The sequence below is a fragment of the Schistocerca americana genome, chromosome 1 (assembly GCF_021461395.2).
Source record: "Schistocerca americana isolate TAMUIC-IGC-003095 chromosome 1, iqSchAmer2.1, whole genome shotgun sequence".
Taxonomy (NCBI): Eukaryota; Metazoa; Arthropoda; class Insecta; order Orthoptera; family Acrididae; genus Schistocerca; species Schistocerca americana.
This window is the reverse complement of record NC_060119.1, coordinates 627,284,780-627,301,624: the sequence shown is the minus strand read 5'-3', so window position 1 is coordinate 627,301,624 and position 16,845 is coordinate 627,284,780. Positions and strand designations below refer to the sequence as shown.

Genomic DNA, 16,845 nt, shown 5'->3' with positions numbered 1-16,845 from the left:
TCTAATGTTGCAATTTGATACTTATTACAATGTGAAGGATAATAAGGTTAATAAGGAAATTCTGGTAAGAAGCTAAATAGAAAGCTCATGACTACATCAAATTCAAGTATTCTTAATATCCATACTCTGTAATTGGTAGGAATATTTTTTTGTTCACACTGAATCCACCAATTAGCTAGATTCTATGTAAGTTACACATGTTGGGGCGATCTCTGTTTATATAAGTCGTAGGGCAATAAGGACATTATCCCACATTGGGGGGTGGCTACAGCAGAGAAAGTATACATTCAGGGGAAAACCTATTGTTCTCCTTTGATTGACAGGTCCTTAACCTAATGTTCTGCTAAGAGGATTAAGATCCCAGGGAATAATCCATCCTTTTGATTCACAGGCTGTGACAACCTGGGGGTAATCCTTCCTTTTGATTGACAGGTCCCTTACCTATTGTTCCCGTGCCCCTCCTCATTTTCCTCCTCACCCTCCACCTCCTCCTCCCACATCACTCACAGAACTCCCCTCGCCAATATAAGCACACTTTTGATACCAATTAAATCGATCACTTAATTAAATATGCCCTCTGGGAAACCTTACCAGCCCTCCCCCTCCCCGAAATTGGCGCCAAAAAAGACTCAATTTATCGGTCATTTGGAGGGAAATCGATTGCAGAGTATGGAATATTGTTTAAACAATTTAGACAATGTGTGGAATGTTGTTTATTTGAACAGTTTATGGGATTCAAGGTGGAGTATGGAACATAGATTATTTATTTAGTTAAAGAATTGCCAGGAAACCTATTGCAGTGTATGGAATATTGTTTAAACAATTTAGACAATGTGGGGAATATTGTTTATTTACATGATTTACGGAATGCAATGCGGAGTTTGGAATATATTTTATTTATTTAGTTAAAGAACTTGGGAGGAAATTGACTGGAGAGTATGAAATACTGTTTATTTAGACAATTTACAAGATACAAAACTGTGTATGGAACATAGTTTATTAATATAAAGAATTTTTCAGGAAATCGATCGCAGTATGGAATTTTTTAAACAATTGAGGCTCTTTTCTATTCTGATTGCACTTGGAAACACTGAGTATGCTTACTTTATATTTTTGCTGCCGGGCCTAAGGCTATTATTATCTATTTCCCTCACTTTTCGAAGCATACTGGTGTCTAAGCACAGATGGGAAAATCAGCACAATTACAAATATAAAAGTTAATGACATATTTCGAAACCCACCGTCACTTTCTGCAGATGGACAAATGACTAGAATTTCAGTGACAAACTATTTTGTACAGACCGAGAAACATACAGCAGTCATACTGCACTAACAGTTAAACCACGCAAAACTGATCTACAGATCATGAATGGAATGAAGTGTGGTATAGTAGCCACCATTTGGGGTCTCCCGTGCTAGTCTCTATTGTCAGGGCACTGTAACAAAGGTCAAAACTGGCCAATGTCTTAATTACAGATCACGTCACTACAAACTACCAACCATGGACCACATATCAGCCTCCTTTGATCTTGCAGCCCGCAAACAAAGAATAAACATTCTGTTGAGTGGGAAATTCCAGATGCGCTTCCTGTCTCTGTCTTTCTCAAGGGGCCACTCCCTGCTTGTTTGTGTGAACCAACATCCCTAAATATGCAGACGGAGTTTTGCATCTCTCCTCACAATACATTGTTCCCGTTGGCTAATGCTGGAGACAAAGGGAGAGCTGATGCAATTTCGATATCAAAAATAGGATGAAATAATCCATTTGCACTACCCTTTGAAATTAATTGTTTAAAAATTTACAGGAATCAAATAGATCACTTATAATACTCACCTTCACCTTACAATGATCCTTCTTCGTAACAAAACATGTTTCCATCATTTGAGTATCACACACAAACATTAAGCAAATCAAGTAAAGAAATTTCCTCCACAAATAGCACTAAATATATCCGAGATCTTGTACACATCAACATTTGAGAGCACAAACACCCTCCCCCACCACAACGTTCCACTAAACATGTCTGATGGAAAAAAATATCCTACCGATCACACAAACTAACGATCGCGATCCTCAAGCTGTTCGCTGTCTACTGCATAGCACCCATCTGCACCAGCCGGGAGAGACCCACAGCAGAACGCATGCATGCACACAATATAACTACTTCAAACAATAAATTGATCAAAAGGGAATTTGATGTTGCGACAGCATTTTTAAAAGTACTGTAGACTTCCTAAATTGGTTCTCTCTGCGACATTCAGAAAGAGGGAGGAATGTGCGTGATACAATAGAGACAACAGCAAATACCACTACAAGACAGAGCCTACTGTGATGAATTGAGAAACACTAAAGATGGCACACTTAAACCACGATCCAGTGCATATCAGTAGTTGTCATGAGTAGGTGTCAAAGATAGTTGGAAACACATGCACACCATGTGCGCTCCTGTCCCAAAATCCACACACAGTGTGCCCATCTCCATGTAAACTGGCACTGCGACGTAAAGAGGTTGGTGAAAATTACTGCCGCAGCCGCAGCTGCAGTCTTGGATGCACGTATATGCCAGAGTGCACCACCCCCAGCCATGGAGGACATCCAGGGATGATTGGAGTGGTAGGAATTTGGATGTTATCAATGCCTGCAGCGCCAACGTCCATCATTTTCAGTCTTCTCTCACATAACACCCACATGTCCGCTTCTGTTGCGCTCACCCAGCTGACCGGTCATTTTGCAGCCCTCGCTGCCTTGGGCAACATCACACAGGGTGGAGCATACTATGTAGCCCTCAGGCTGAGCAGATTCGTTACTTCTGGTTGCCAATTCCTCGTGACCACCACTGCAGCCAGCCGCGGTCCGCTGCAGAGCAAGCAGCTGCAGCTTGTACTTACACAGCAGTTCTAAACAATTCCACCCCGACATAGATCCACCAGTCTAAAAAATCCACTTTACCCAATTTGAGGCAGCAATGTTGTTGACCATGCACCTCGAATTTCTCACGTGAAATATAAATTCCTCCAGTTTAAGCGAGTTATTTTCGAAGTCAGTAGAAATCAGGCAATACATACGTTTTCACTTCGCTGAAGTATCGTTACTTCTTGTGAAAATCCTGTACAGGACTATGGCATAGGCTATATTCCGTCTAACTTTTCTTACATCAGGTAGAATAATATGTTTTCTTATCTGTCACGTTCTGCAGCGTAGGACTAGAATATTAAACCAATTTTTGGCTTGTGATGAAGTGTTAAGATCTACTACTACCATAGGATGCCTCCTCACTTTCGGACTTTCTCTTAAGATAACAGCACAGAGAAGTTGTAAATATACGGTTCATGCTACATATCACTTTACAAATTCAGTAATACGTATGATTTTATTATGATGGTCATCTCTCGCTATGTAGGTGAGAGATTCAAACTTCATTAAAAGATATCGCCACAACGGAAAAAACGCCAAGTCAAGAATCGCCTCCACCCACTAGGCGGCATGTCACTGGTATCATATTGATAGGCTAATTAATTAAATTGACCGTGAGAGTCACTTTGCATGTCGAGTAATTTTTCTTTTTCTATAGTCAGATTATGCTCAACAGGTAGTTCAAATGGAAATCCCTGGAGGGAAGACGATGATCTTTTCATGGAACATTACTGAGAACCACATTTGAAGATTACCACAGTAGGACTCTACAGTAGGTAACATACATTTCACCTAAGTACCGTGCTATTAAAAACACGATCACAACTACTATGTTAGTATCACCCTGTATAAAAAGCGGTCAACGTTCTACAGGCACACATAAGAGTCACTGAAAGCGATACGATTTCTGGTAGAAAGGCTGTCTGCGGTTTGGAATCAAGTCTATCCATTCAACCACATACACTATGTGATCAAAAGTATCCGGACGCCTGGCTGAAAATGACTTACAAGTACGTGACGTCCTCCATAGGCAATTCTGGAATTCAATATGGTGTTGGCCCACCATTACCCTTGATGACAACTTCCACTCTAGCAGGCATACGTTCGGTAAGGTGCTCGAAACTTTCTTGGGGAATGGTAGCCCATTCTTCACGGAGTGCTGCATTGAGGAGAGGCCTGGTGAGAAGTCTGTGTTCCAAAACATCCCAGGGGAGTTCCCTTGGATTCAGGTCAGGACCCTGTGCATGCCAGTCCATTACAGGGATGCTATTGTCGTGTCACCACTCCGCCACAGGCCGTCTATTATGAACAGGTGCTCGATTGTGTTGAAAGATTCAATCGCCATCCCCGAATTGCACTTCAACAGTGGGAAGTAAGAAGATGCCGAAAACATCTATGTGGCCCGTGCTGTGATAGTGCCATGCAAAACAACAAGGGGCGCAAGCCCCATCCATGAAAAACACGACCACACCTTAACACCACGGCCTCCGAATTTTCTGTTGGCACTACACACTTTGGCAAATGAGATTCACTGGGCATTCGCCATACCCACACCCTGGCATTGGATCACCACATTGTGTACTGTGATTCGTCACTCCACACAACGTTTTCACTGTTCAATGGTCCAATGTTTTTGCTCCTTAAACCAAGCGAGGCATCATTTGGCATTCACCAGGTGATGTGTGGCTTATGAGCAGCCGGTCGACCATGAAATCCAAGTTTTCTCACCTTCCGCCTAACTGTCATGGTACTTGCAGTGGAACCTGACGGAGTTTGGAATTCCTGTGTGATGGTCTGGATAGCTGTCTGCCTATTACACATTAAGACCCTCTTCAACTGTCGGCAGTTTCTGTCAGTCAACAGACAGATCGGCCTGTACACTTTTGTGCTGTATGTGTCCCTTCATGTTTCCACTTCACTATCACATGGGAAACAGTGGACCTATGGATGTTTAGGAGTGTGGAAATCTTGCGCACAGACATATGACACAAGTGACACCTAATCACCTGACCACGTTCGAAGTGTGTGAGTTCCATGGAGCACCCCATTCTGCTCTATGACGATATCTAATGACTACTGAGGTCGATGATATGGAGTACTTGGCAGTAGGTGCAGCACAATGCACCTAATATGAAAAACCTTTGTTTTTAGAGGCACCCGGATACTTTTGATCACATAGTATACCTGCATTCAGTCCTATGGAGACGTCCTTTGATGATCACAGCCACTGATGAATCATATTCATGCCACTCTCATATCTCGAAACGACTCAGCTTTTTTCGAACCTGTCTGCTACAGCAAAACTCCACTGTAGTATCATGTAACTGTTTCTCAGTCTCTGCCCCGCCCTCCCTGCAGCTTTGTCCATGTAATCATTCCAATTTATGTCCGAACTGAGCTGAAGTCTTGGAGTGCTATATTACCACCTTCTACAACCCATTTAGAAACTGGTTGAGCTGAGTTACAGCTACAGGACGGTCTTTTTTGACAACTCGGCGGAAATTGGGACATTATGTCGTAGCTCCGCCAATGGTGTACGATTTGTAAAGTCAGCGCCAAAATGAAGTTTTTCCTGCAACATGAAGCAGTGTAAAAGACAGTACGGGAACTGAAAGAAGGATGAGGAATTTGCTACTGCACTACTGTGTGTCTCCTAACTACATACAGGTATTACAGTCCAAAGGAGACCTGTGCCTCTCAGCGTGCATTCACGTCTGTAACCCAAACATTCTCTCTGTTATTGTTAGTTTGTATCATCCAACAGAGAAAAACTACGAATTATAAGAGCTCTGCTAACTTCATGTGACAGAGAACTCGATAAGATTTTATCGTGTCCCTGTCTTTCAATATATGTATCGAAAACAAATACCGTCTGCGTGCTGATATCGAGCATATGTGGCGATTCTGTTAAATATACTGGTATTAATCCACTAAGTGACTGAAGTCATTTAGAGAGACTAGTGTAGCACCTCATCGCCTGTACCATAGGAGGACCATATCCGACAGACTATCAGCCGCAAGAGAGGATCCCTGTGTTGTTGTCTGACACTTTTTTTTTGGTATAACACGTCCAAGCAGTAGATTACACAGCAAACATCTCCAAACCACAGTGATCAGACGACTCCCAAGTCATGTATGATGTAACATGTCCTTCAATGGAAAACCTGTTTTGGTATTCTTCTTGTCTAGATGAACGAAGATGTATGCGAAGTAGGTCATTTCGCTGCCAAATCTTAGAAATAAATCGAGGCTTCAGTTTCATATAGGTACGAAACGACTTTTCCCATACTTTTTCATGCTCGTCCTATCCTAAGGGCAGGCAAGTGGATCATCGGGGAGAGCTCAAGTCTTAGGATTTTTTAGTGGGTTGGTGCAGAAGAAGCATAGATATTCTCGTAGAAAATCAAACAGCACATGGGTATGTCAGGAACACGACCATATATACACATCAAGAAAAGATTTTTATCGCCCCATTTCCCAAAACTCCTGAAGATAGACGTTGACTCTAGATACAGTATCACAGACAAAGTCCCGTTGACTGTTCAGAAATGTCACTAAACCTGCCCAAAGATGTAAACAACCATGCATGAACAGCGCCTATTAAACAGAGGGGGTCCGAAGCCGATCAGTTCCACTCATTCCACCAGGAAGGAGGTACACGGCTCATGTTGTCTGAAGTTCAACCAAGCCTGTAAGGTCAATACCGCGGTTCGATCGCGTCCGCATTGTTACTTTGTGCCAGCAAGGGCTCTCAACAAGGGAAGTATCCAGATGTCTCGGAGTGAAGCAAAGCGATGTTCTTTGGACATGGAGGAGATACAGAGAGGCAGGAACAGCCGATGACATGCTTCACTCACGCCGCCCAAGGGATACTACTGCAATGGATGACCGCTATGTACGGATTATGGCGCTGAGGAACCTTGACAGCAACGCCACTGTGTTCAATAATGCATTTGGTGCAGCCACAGGACATCGTGTTACGACCCAAACTGTGTGCAATAGGCCGCACAATGCGCAACGTCTCTCCCGACATCCACGGAGAGATCCATCTTTGCAACCACGACACCATGCAGAGCAGTACAGATGGGCTCAACATCATGCTGAATGGACTGCTCTGGAATGGAACCACGTTCTCTTCACTGATGAGTGTCGCATATACCTTCAACCAGACAGTCGTTGGAGACATGTTGGAGGCAACCCGGTCAGGCTAAACGCCTTAGATACACTGTCCTGCGAGTTCAGCAAGGTGGAGGTTCCCTGCTGTTTTGGGGTGGCATTATGTGGTGGCGACGTACGCCGCTGGTGCTCATGGAAGACGCCGTAACAGCTGTACTATACTTGAATGACATCCTCCGACTGATAGTGAAACCATATCGGCAGCATATTGGCGAGGCTTTCGTCTTCATGGACGACTATTCGCGTCCCCATCGTGCACATCTTGTAAATGACTTCCTTTAGGATAGTAACATCGCTCGACTAGAGTGACCAGCAGGCTCTCCAGACATAAACCCTGTCGAACATGCCTCAGATAGATTGGAAAGGGCTGTTTGTGGACGACGTGACCCACCAACCACTCTGAGGGATCTACGCCGAATCGCCATTGAGGAGTGGTACAATCTGGACCAACAGTGCCTTGTTGAACTTTTGGATAGTATGCCATGATGACTACAGGCATTCATCAATGCAAGAGGACGTGCTACTGGGTATTAGAGGTACCGGTGTCTACAGCAGTCTGGACCACCACTTCTGAAGGTCTCACTGTATGGCGGTATAACATGATGTGTGGCTTTCAGGAGCAATAAAAAAGGCACAGATGATATTTATGTTCATCTCTATTCCAGTTTTCTGTACAGGTTCTGGAATTCTTGGAACCGAGGTGATGCAAAACTTTTTTTGATTTGTGTACATTGAAAAACTGTGGAAAAATATGGATAACATAAAATCGGCGAAATTCGTGGGAAATCAGGTACAATCACGAAAAAGTGATGTGATATACATAAAAATTGAGGGAAATACCAACAAAAACGTAAAATCGCGAAAACCCAGCAAAATTAAGGAAACTGAGAACACATAAAATTAGAGACATGAAAAGAGTACTGAGCAAAATCAATAAAATTGCATGTTATGGAGGAGGAGAGCAGACTGATGCTAATTATACACATCTTAATAGTGGAGACTTCTGTGTTAAGAGGAAAGTTACCAGGAGTGGTGGTAAACTGCGATAAAACTGTTACTCTCCTCTGGCTACTGATCGTAGTGTTTATTTCTGCTAAGATGTCACTGTTTGTTTGTATACATTTTTGGCTGCTGACGTTCATTTTATAGGGCTGTTGTGAACATACCATAATTTCCGAACTGTAATCAGGCATCAACTTTGTAAAGAGCAAGTGCCATATACCTCTGGAACACAATGTATTGTTTGTGCTACAAAGAATCGATGTTTTCTTTGGTGTGCACGATAGTAGTTTTATCATTTTACAGTTTGTCACTACAGTATATCAAAGAGAAACTTGCATGGAGAATGTATGTCATGCTCTGGGGATATATTTATCTCAACAGTGTTGCGTTCCGCACAACTAATTACGCCGCTCTAGCATTAGCGTTAGCGTAAGGGTGATTGAAGTTCAGAACCATGTAGCCTTAGGAATGCGTGTGTTTATATCCTTCTTGATACTGACACCACACACTAGTACAATATTTTAGAATTGATAGCACTGTTGATTTACGTAAAATGGGTCCATCTGGAGTTCCATCAGACGTAAGAACCTCACGTTTCTTCTTCTTTACCGTCTGTTATATAATCACAACACTTTCATATCTACTATACACCGATAAGGGGCACTAACCTCCACGACATGCGTGCATCTGGAGAAATATAGTGTACTTGGATGGGTGCCATGAGTAAGACTGGTCCGGAACAGCAGTCATGGACTCGTCTAGCTCTGCTACTTCATGAGATGTGGATCATAGTGGTCTACTTCTGTTCAGCTGCACATTAAATTGGTCTCATGGTTGCAGGGAGGATTGGTCAAAGATAATGGGAGGAGATCTTTCAGTCTCTGACTTTATCCTAAGAATGCGAGAACGCTCTGTGACTCCTATCTGTATAGGAAAAGATGGGTAATCGTAATCGTAAATTACGCACTATGGTCGAAGTGCTAGAAGTATGTCGATCGCTGCCTGGTATACTTTGGTATATACGGTCGAGAATTAACAATGAGTGGAAGAAGTGCACTGTCATCTGTCTGCATTCACAAAAGTACTCGCAAAGTAGAGGAGGGGCTGCTTTAACGATGATACAGGAATTGGGAAACTTGTGCTACCGTGTCCCTCACTGGCACTGAAATTACATAAAAAAACTGGCAAAACTGCTAAAATTGATCGCACTATCAACTGTGCTGTCTGTCACAGTACATCGATGGTGTCTTTTCCATCCCATCCGTCCACTGGTATGCTGTTGATTATTACATAATGGCTGACAGACATCTCTTGTTTGAGATGGAGAAAGAGTCTTGGCAGAGGGGCAACACCTTCCGGGGATGGCCAGCACCGAAACAGTTTTCGGGTAATTGACTGCAGTATGAAGACTCAATCGAAACGGAACGCGACATCACCGTGAAAGATGAGTTTAAATTTAGAGGTCATCAGTCACCTTTGGACAGCTGTCTGGAAAAGCTCCACAACGCTGCAAAAATCATCCAGTTCCCATATGTCATGACTGTCTTTTACTTAAAATCATCCAAAGTGTGTGTTGTGGGAGCAGCAGGCTAATTTACACCGTGCAATGTCCAGCTTTCAGTCATAACCAATGAATCGAAACATGTTAATGTCAGTTTAGAGGCTGGCACAGGTTTCGAAGTTGTGGTGGAAAAAAAACTGTATGGCCATTTAAAAGCTGTATCATGTGCTGTTTGGACATGTTACAACAGAAAATCACAATGTACCAGACAACAAAACAGGGATCGTCTCTTGCTACTGGTAGTCCGTGTGGTTATGGCCCTCCTACAGTACAGGCGATGAAGTGCTACAATAGTCTCTCCAAGCGACTTCGTTCACTGACTGGATGAATACCTGTATATTTAATAGAATCGCCACATATGCTCGTTATCAGCACACAGACGATATTTGTTTTCGATATACACTACTGACCATTAAAATTGCTACACCACGAAGATGACGTGCTACAGACTAGAAATTTAACCGACAGGAAGAAGATGCTGTGATATGCAAATGATTAGCTTTTCAGAGCATTCACACAAGGTTGGCGCCGGTGGCGACACCTACAACGTGCTGACATGAGGAAAGTTTCCAACCGATTTCTCATACACAAACAGCAGTTGACCGGCGTTGCCTGGTGGAACGTTGTTATGATGCCTCGTGTAAGGAGGAGAAATGCCACCATCACGTTTGCGACTTTGATAAAGGTCGGATTGTAGCTTATCGCTATTGCGGTTTATCGTACCGCGACATTGCTGGTCGCGTTGGTCGAGATCCAATGACTGCTAGCAGAATATGGAATCGGTGGGTTCAGGAGGGTAATACGGAACGCCATGCTGGATCTCAACGGCCTCGTATCACTAGCAGTCGAGATGACAGGCATCTTATCCACATGGCTGTAACGGATCGTGCAGCCACGTCTCGATCCCTGACTCAACAGATGGGGACGTTTGCAAGACAACAACCATCTGCACGAACAGTTCGAAGACGTTTGCAGCAGCATGGACTATCAGCGTGGAGACCATGGCTGCAGTTACCCTTGACGCTGCATCACAGACAGGAGCGCCTGCGATGGTGTACTCAACAACGAACCTGGGTGCACGAGTGGCAAAACGTCATTTTTTCGGATGAATCCAGGTTCTGTTTACAGCATCGTGATGGTCGCAACCGCGTTTGTGTTTGACGACATTGCGGTTAACGCACATTGGAAGCGTGTATTCGTCATCGCCATACTGGCGTATCACCCGGCGTGATGGTATGGGGTGCCATTGGTTACATGTCTCGGTCACCTCTTGTTCGCATTGATGGCACTTTGAACAGTGGACGTTACATTTCAGATGTGTTACGACCCGTCGCTCTACCCTTCATTAGATCCCTGCGAAACCCTACATTACAGCAGGATAATGCACGACTGCATGTTGCAGATCCTGTACAGAAAATGTTCGACTGTTGCCCTGGCCAGCACATTCTCCAGATCTCTCACCAACTGAAAACGTCTGGTTGTAAGGTGTCAGGCAAATCCAACACCTTCCATGAAAACCCTGACATGATAGCAAATCCGGCAGTATGTCACATAGCTCCGAATAAAGCCTGACATTAAATTAACCAAAGTAGTACGATCAACGAGTGAGCAAATGGAATACCACAGACTAACACAAGAACGCCTAAATGCATGTCATACCTTCCCACCGTGAAACAGACGCAGTTCCGAGGGGAGAAACGAGAACAGAAGCCGAGAGCAGAGCCGTGTAAGCTAAAAGGCCCTACGATAAGGGCCGATCGCAAAGAGCAGCCCCCAACCCATGTTAAAAGATAGAGCCCTCCAGAAGAACAGTATAGATCTTACGATAACTAAAAGGGCCACATCAGCTGCAAGTTTTAGCGTGAGACTATACGCGTCTCTGTTACGTTGCAAACATTAAAAACATTGCCTCCCCCCCCCCCCCCCCCCCCCACACACACACGAAAAGTATAACGTTTCTCATTGGATAGACAGAATTTTTGTAGGCGGAGCTTAAGGTTAACACTGAGAACCTGATTTGTCAGTTGAAAACACAGCCAGATACCTTTTTTTTAAACCCACTTCAGTAAATTGTACTAAAGAGAAGTTAGAGAGTTGCAGCAGAGATGGTGAGGTGTGTGGACCTGCGCCGCCCGCCGCCGCTGCCTAACCACCGACAAGGTAATGAACGCACGCGATGCCGCAGAACTGCAGAAGTCTCATCTGTTACATCCCCTTTTTACGTAATACTAGAGTCGATCGTCAATTAAACTTCGTGGTATTCACATTTAAAATCTGAAACGCGATGATTTTTCTGTTATATAATTATTGAAAAGCTACATCAGCCACTGTAATTTACGATAAGTTAAATGAGTAATTAAAGATAATTGAGGGTCACTGTAGACCATTTTGATAGTTTTCTCTTTTATGAAACTAAATTTAAACCTAGACTATAGATGTGATACCGCATAGGTCATCCTTCGATCCATTGTAGAACTTGGAAACCCATTCAGGGAAAATTCGTTCACATTTTTGTTGAACGTAGTTGGTTTTTATCATCCTGTATTAAAATATTTCCTTTCATCAGTAGTGCAATTTATAAACAATGTTTTGTGACTAGAATAAAAATTCCAATGGTAAACTTAACTGCTTTTTCGTCGTTATTTTACCAGCTAACTAAAAATAGGAAAGCCTTGAACCCCTTCCACTAAATTTAGTTAGTATTAAGATTCTTTGACAGGTAGTGCAGTGGAGCTGATGCTGAAATCATTAAGTATTTGATTATATCATCGCTAGTCTCACTGAACTCTTCTGAACTCTACATGTCATGTGTGGTCTGGCATCTCCTTACCAGCAACAGAGCGTCGTTGCGCGAAAGTGGTAGGGTGACACGACTTAGAACAAACAGACACCACGCAGAATGTTAGAGAATGGCCACTCTGCCAGGATGGTAAAATGCCATGATTGAAGGTCGACTACATGCCTAACTAGATCAGAAAAATATCCTGTTGAAAAATTTTCGTGACGAAAAATTTTTCTGAAAGGTATAAATAGTCGAAAACAGTAGCTGCAGCGATGGATAGTAAGAAAGTATTCATAGAAAGTGAGACATTCTAGCAGAGACAATAGCATAATTAAGTTATGAATTTTAATAGTGTTACAATTAAGTTTTCTTTCCAATACAAGCGCACAGGTGGCGGATACATCGTTGACAAGTAAGTGAATGGATTGTCGGTCTTGGGTATAATAAGTGTTAAGTCGTGTGAGCAAAAAGTTTATGAAACGCGTGAGATCGTATGAGCGCATGTTAACGCGAAGTAGGGCGCGTGAATTGCTTTTAAAACAGAAAATAAGGGAATCGGAAAGATTAGCAATGGCAGATCGAGACCTTGACAGAATTGAGGTAGAGACCCAGCACGAAGACGGACAGAGAATAGTGGACAGTGCAACAGACGATGCAGTATCGCGAGAAATAGGACAGATAACGCACCATAACGAGGATAATGTACGCCAAGGCACAGAAGGCGTAGGTCAGCATACGACAGAGGAGCAGGAAAGTAGAGAGACAGCCGATGAGGATTATAACTTGCGTCTTGAATATGTAGAACCCATAGTGCAAGTAATCAGAGCTCCCTCGCAACAGAGTACAAGAATTCGAGCAGAAACGTGTCACTATACAGTTCAATGCAATCGGTTGCAAACCAACACTTGGGCGAAAATACAGAACGTAGGACGTCGGAAGAAAACGCAATAGGACCCACCAATCTGGCAGAATTATTACAACAAATGACGGAAACCATGACAAGACAAAATAAAGACATTGCGATCCAAATTAAAATCCAGAATGCAGAAACGACGAAACAAATGCGGGAACAAATCGCAGAAACCACGAAACAAATGCGTGAGATTAACAAACAAAACAAAAAAATTCAAATACACCTAATTCATCTTGAAGACGAGGCAAAAGGATCTCGAGAAGTGATAGGAAACTTAATAACAGATCACAATCGATTGAGAACATACATTGACAGGGTACAAGTGGACGTACAAACATTGCGTAATGACATTCAGGACGAGATCAAAACATTACCTAACAACACCCAGGGAGAAGACAAGAAACTAGAGAAACAGATAAACGTAATTACTAGACAAGCAGCAGGTACAGCGCGTGAAATTCTTGAAAACAGTGTGTTACACAAACGTATCACAAAAGCAGCGCTGAAAAGATACGATAATCGCATAGTCAAAATACAAGGGCAAACGAAGCAACAATTTCAGAAATTGCGAGCAGAGTTGATGCAAACCATTCAAGAGCGTAGTGAACAGGATCGAACAAGCACTGAGTGTGCAACCACATCCGTATCTCTAACAGCACCGGAAAAACAAGCAATTAACGAAGATATCATGCATTTGCGATTCCAATCACAGGCGGAAAGTAACTTACGCGAAATCAGACAGCCTGCACAGCAACAAACACGTTTCGAAATTCTTCATGAACCAGCGGCACCACAAACACATGCTGAACCACAAATGTATGTTTCAAGACAATTTGGATCGTGCAATGAAGCGGCAAGGTTAGTCAGACAAGATACCGAACCAATACGTGACAATGGAAAGCCAGGTCGCGAAGAGTACAGTGCAATGCATTCAGCTACACGTTCACAACCTGTGGAAGAAAATTATTGCGTACCACTCCAACGATATCACGCAAGGGTAGGCCAAAGTTACAGTCATTGATACAGACATTTAGAATATCAGCGCACACTCCGCTGTACAGTGAAAATTTCATTCTAGGAACTAATTTTTAGTTTAACAGCTGCCACATCACTCTCTGGAACTATTTCCTGCGTATAGCCCACAATTTATATAATGCTTGGTCTTACAAATTACGAAGTTTATAGGACTCGCTTTTTTGGTTAAATAAATTACGTTTCTTTATTCATTTAAAATCTTTTAAGACTGTGGGATACACATACACACACACACACACCGCCGCAGAAAGTCAAGCATAGGCTGCTGTTTTCGTACTTCTAGAAGTGGCGAAAGTGTACCTGCCGACCATTGTTTTCACTTTTCAGAAATAAAATTAAAAAAAAAAAACAAAAAGCCACGGAAATCGAATGGCGAACAGCAGCAATCACACCGCGACAACTGCGACAAAATGCTCGTGTTTCCAGATACTGCCACCAGAGAGAAGTGATGGTAGGAAAGTGGCGCAACAAAGTACAACAAAGCTGAACCTTATGTGGCGTGACAAAAGTTGAGTCTCTTAAGTTGCTCGACTAAAAACTGGGAGTTCACACATGAAACTGCACTGGCTGTAATGTGAACCCGGCTTAACATTTCCGTTAACAGCATTTCGAGTCTATATATTTCTCTCTCATTTTAAGAAATTCGCTGGCCAAGCGTCTTGTTTTCTTCTTCTTGCTCTTCAAACACAGAGCCAGAGTCAATGCTACAAATACTTTCTCTGCATTTTTAGTCATTCCCACTAGTGCCAAAATACAATATACACGAAAAGAGTCTGATTCAAGGGAAGATTAAATTGACGCACTTTCTTGGCAGGTGTACAGTTTGTTCGACCCATCCGTAACGAATTTGTCAGACAAGTTCGCTCTTTTACGAGTTTCGTTGTCCGTTCGAACAAAGTTGATGTAGTCATCAGGTTCAGAGAGTAATATTTGTTTTAGAAAATTTTTATGGATAAATCTCTCTCATTTTAAGCCATTCCCTGGATCAACGTCTTGTTTCTTCCTTCTTCTTTAAACACAGTGTTAGAGTCAGTGCCTGGACTGCTTTGTCTGCATTTTTGGCAATTCTCACTGCTGTCAAAATATTCACGAACAGCGTCTGCTTCAAAGTGAATGTGCGTTTACGGGCTTGTTTGACAAATTTTCGGCTAGACACGTGTGCGTTTGACAAACAGGTTTGCTGGTTTACGCATACTCTATGCTCGTTTCAAACAATATCTCTGACTTATGTGTAAGTTTCTGTCAAGTGTCAAGGATTGATATTTACTGATCGTGGTTTGTTGTTGTGAAAAGGAACGAAGCGTGTTTGGTATTGGTATAAATAATTGTAAGTGCATTGTAAATTACTGATTATTGTAGCAAAGCAGCTTGTGCCTTTACTGCATATCTTATTTCATTTTAAACAATTTTATGTACTTATCGATGCATCGTGTACGGTGTTGTTGGCCTGAGGAGGACGACGCCAATAAAGTGTATAATTAAACTGTGTAAGAGTCAGAAATAACGTGATCCACAACGCGATAATGGAGAGGTACTTGTTTCTGCCACATATATTCCTTTTGTGTTTGTGGATTGTAGGGCGATGCCCATGTACAACCGTACATGTACCGACAGTTTACATTACATTTGCTGACAGTGTTCTTTGTGTATGCTCTGACGAGACTTGACGTGCATTTACTCAGCACCATTTTGAACTGGTCACATAGTAGCCTATATGTTCCAAAAGGATATACTTACAAGGTTTTTCGATTTCGCTGCCACTTGTTACTGTTAAATAATACTGGCGCTAAATGTTTTTTAGGCGTCAGTTACTTTAATTGCTTCAAAAGAACTATTCATGACGTTTTTTTAGCTCGATCTGATCTCTACTTATAGCCGGCCGAAGTGGCCGTGCGGTTATAGGCGCTGCAGTCTGGAACCGTGAGACCGCTACGGTCGCAGGTTCGAATCCTGCCTCGGGCATGGATGTGTGTGATGTCCTTAGGTTAGTTAGGTTTAACTAGTTCTAAGTTCTAGGGGACCAATGACCTCAGCAGTTGAGTCCCATAGTGCTCAGAGCCGTTTGATCTCTACTTATATCAGAAACATTGGATTAATGACTTTATTTACTATTGTGTTGTTAGAAACCCCTGCTCAGTGTTTGTCCCACTATTATGCTCCTGCAGTACCCCCCAGTAATGCAACTTAGAATGAAAGTAGCCAACTTTTTCTTCAAAATGTCCACAGTTGTTTTAACATATGTTGTGTATCCTGTTCTTTTACCTGATTTATTGTTTTTTCTTACTTGTCTTATCTGCCACTCCATAGTTTTCTAATGTTCACTATCAGAAGTCGTAGTTAGCAACTTATTTTAATGTACTTTATGTAGTGTTTTATTTATTGTTGTGCGCATTTGTTTGCATTATCACATATTTAATGCCATACCTGTGTATGTTTTAGATTTTCTACTTGTTTAGCTTTAA

At 42.5% G+C, this 16,845-nt stretch overlaps 1 protein-coding gene across 2 annotated transcripts in view; it reads left to right on the top strand.

Annotated features, from left to right (window-relative positions):
- The first annotated feature begins 15,601 nt into the window (after positions 1-15,601).
- LOC124607479 (spermatogenesis-associated protein 7 homolog) overlaps positions 15,602-16,845 on the top strand; it is a 104,251-nt gene continuing 103,007 nt past the window's right edge. The window contains exon 1 of one of the 2 annotated variants that reach the window (XM_047139842.1): positions 15,602-15,710. The gene's annotated coding sequence lies outside the window, so the exon portion shown is untranslated. The remainder of the gene's footprint in view (positions 15,711-16,845) is intronic. The other variant, XM_047139852.1, reaches the window with a different exon arrangement.